This window comes from Myxine glutinosa, chromosome 13 (assembly GCF_964187855.1).
Source record: "Myxine glutinosa chromosome 13, kmMyxGlut1.1, whole genome shotgun sequence".
Lineage (NCBI taxonomy): Eukaryota > Metazoa > Chordata > Myxini > Myxiniformes > Myxinidae > Myxine > Myxine glutinosa.
The window spans coordinates 66266866-66269526 of NC_136273.1; the positions used below are offsets into that span (position 1 = coordinate 66266866).

The window sequence follows — 2661 nt, forward strand, 5'->3', positions numbered from 1 at the left end:
GCGAATTACACCCGTTTCCTTTTATCTACACAACTATATTTCTGCAACATTGTTGCAAAGTGTAACATTGTATCAATTGTAAAACACGGACAAGTATAAGGATACAAGGACCTTTAAATTATTACACAAGGTTGTTGGCTTTTCCATTTAAGTCAAATCTAGTACAGACAACTGACCTACTTCAAAGTTGTCCAGTCAGTTCAGTTGAGTTCTGCTTCCCTGGAAGCTCTAGTTTTTCCTTAGTGTCAGGAAAGGAGGTGCACAGAGCACACTGCACAAATGCAAGAACATCTACACTTGCCACTAGAGATGGTTCAGCTCTTACATTGCAATTTATAATGACCTCACATTGCTGTAGAAGGCTCCATAATATGTGATGTAATGTTTTAAATGCTTTTTTAATATTGTATGTGTGGTGAAAATGTAAGTTGAACCCAGGTGTGATGCTCACTTAAACCGCTGGGCGGTGTCTATAAGACCTCGGGACGTCCGCGACTCGAGGCCACTCCTGCGACTTTATACAATGACATGTAGAATTGAATGGTATGTACCCACTTATATTCTAGGCTTGCTTGCATTGACTGATATATCCAATCTTTCTCATATGATGCCTTGATCCTGACATATATGTTGCATGGTGTATTTTACAGGATGATGTTACGATCTAATTGAAATTAAACCTATCTATGGGACGAGTTGTGGATTTGGTTGATTTTCACAACACTTAATTTCAATTATGATCTTCGGAAATGGCGGGACACGAGTCTTGCGATGGCCGGATGAACGCAGATCACAGACGAGCGTTCCCGACATTCTCCGCGCTCCTGCGAGGCCCACCTCGGAGAAGAATGACCGGCGGAGGACCTGTCGAGCTGGCTCCAGCTACGGAGCTCCGACTACTCTCGCCGCCGGTCTGCCACAAAAGGACCGGATGCGATGGGGACCTCGCAAGCCTTTTGCGGGACCGCGTCGTCAAAACGCGAACTGCTCTCCTGAGGCCCGAACGCCGGAGCAGGCATGACGGACTCCGGCAAGACGCCTGGAGAACGATGCTACTGGGCAACGTCCTGCAGCCGAAACCCCGTCGGAACGACGGACCCGCTTGGAGCCGACGGCCCGACCAACTGATTTGCGTGCCTCGGCCCGAGATGAGATGACCACGCGAGTGTTCACGACTCCCTTGACTGTCATGCCGCGCTCGGAAGCACCTCCACGCGTGAATCGCGCGCGCGGCACCCGTCGCGTGCACTGCTCTGTGAGGCCTATGATTCCGATCGCTGCTCGGAATCACCTCCTCCTACGCGACGCCGCACGCTGCACCCGTCGCGTGCACTACTCTGTGCCCGACCGATCGCTGCTCAGAAGCACCTCCCCGCGCGAATCGCGCGCGCTGCACCCGTCGCGTGCACTACTCTGTGAGGCCTACGAGAGGCCTACGATTCCGATCGCTGCTCGGAATCACCTCCTCCTACACGCAGCCACGCTGCGCCCAACGCGGGCACCACTCTGCGAGGCCGGCGATTCCAATCGCTGCACGTCGGAATCACCTCCTCCCACGCGAAGCCACGCTGCGCCCAACGCGGGCACCACTCTGCGAGGCGGGCGATTCCAATCGCTGCCCGTCGGAATCACCTCATACGCGCGAATCGCGCGCTGCCCCATCGCGGGCACAACCCTATCAATCGCTGCTCGGTGGAATCACCTCCTACGCGCAAATCGCGCACTGCGCCCTTCGCGGGCACCACTCTGCGAGGCCGGCGATTCTGATCGCGGCTCGTCGAAATCCCACCTACGCGCGAATCGCGCGCTGCCCCATCGCGGGCACAACCCAATCAATCGCTGCTCGGTGGAATCACCTCCTACGCGCAAATCGCGCACTGCGCCCTTCGCGGGCACCACTCTGCGAGGCCGGCGATTCTGATCGCGGCTCGTCGAAATCCCACCTACATGTGGCTACTCAACGAGGCCGGCGAACTCCGCTGCCCGGAATCGCCTCAATGGAGGCTCGCTTGGCACCATTCGAGGACTCGCCCCAGCACGGATGAGTTTCTAAGGACGTCGAGCGGGACCTTCATAGCCTTCACGACACTCGGGCTCATGCTTATGATAGATGATCATATACCATGTGTATTCTATATGACTAACTATGTCTAAAACTCCGGACAAAACACGGCCCGAAAGCTAAACAAACGAGACGCTACTTCAGGGCGTGATATGTATTCGATCCTTTGACCCGAAAGCTAACAAACGAGACGCTACTTCAGGGCGTGATATGTATTCGATCCTCTGACCCGAAAGCTAACAAACGAGACGCTACTTCAGGGCGTGATATGTATTCGATCCTTTGACCCGACAGCTAAACAAACGAGACGCTACTTCAGGTCGTGCAGTCTATCGCTGCCAAGCATGCTCGCCCTCTCGACTCGGCATGCTCGCCCTCTCGACTTGGCGAAGCCGCACTGGTTCAACGGGCCGAGCTCAACTTTCGGTTTCCCTCGTACGCGGTGCGCCCTAGATAATACTTTTCGCTCGTCGGCCGGGTTCGTATTCCATACACCGATCTCGAGCCCGCTCGAATGCTGCTGCCCAATGGACGTGAGACTTTAGATTTCGGAGTGCTACTTTACTCCGTCTGGGGATACCGCTCAGCTGGAACTCGCC

The 2661-nt window shown here is 54.6% G+C and overlaps 1 long non-coding RNA gene across 1 annotated transcript; it reads left to right on the forward strand.

The window, feature by feature from the left end:
• Nucleotides 1-479: 479 nt before the first annotated feature.
• LOC144888600 (uncharacterized) lies at nt 480-695 on the forward strand. The gene is made up of 2 exons (XR_013621158.1): nt 480-543; nt 651-695. It is a non-coding gene; the product is annotated as an uncharacterized LOC144888600 (long non-coding RNA).
• Nucleotides 696-2661: the final 1966 nt, after the last annotated feature.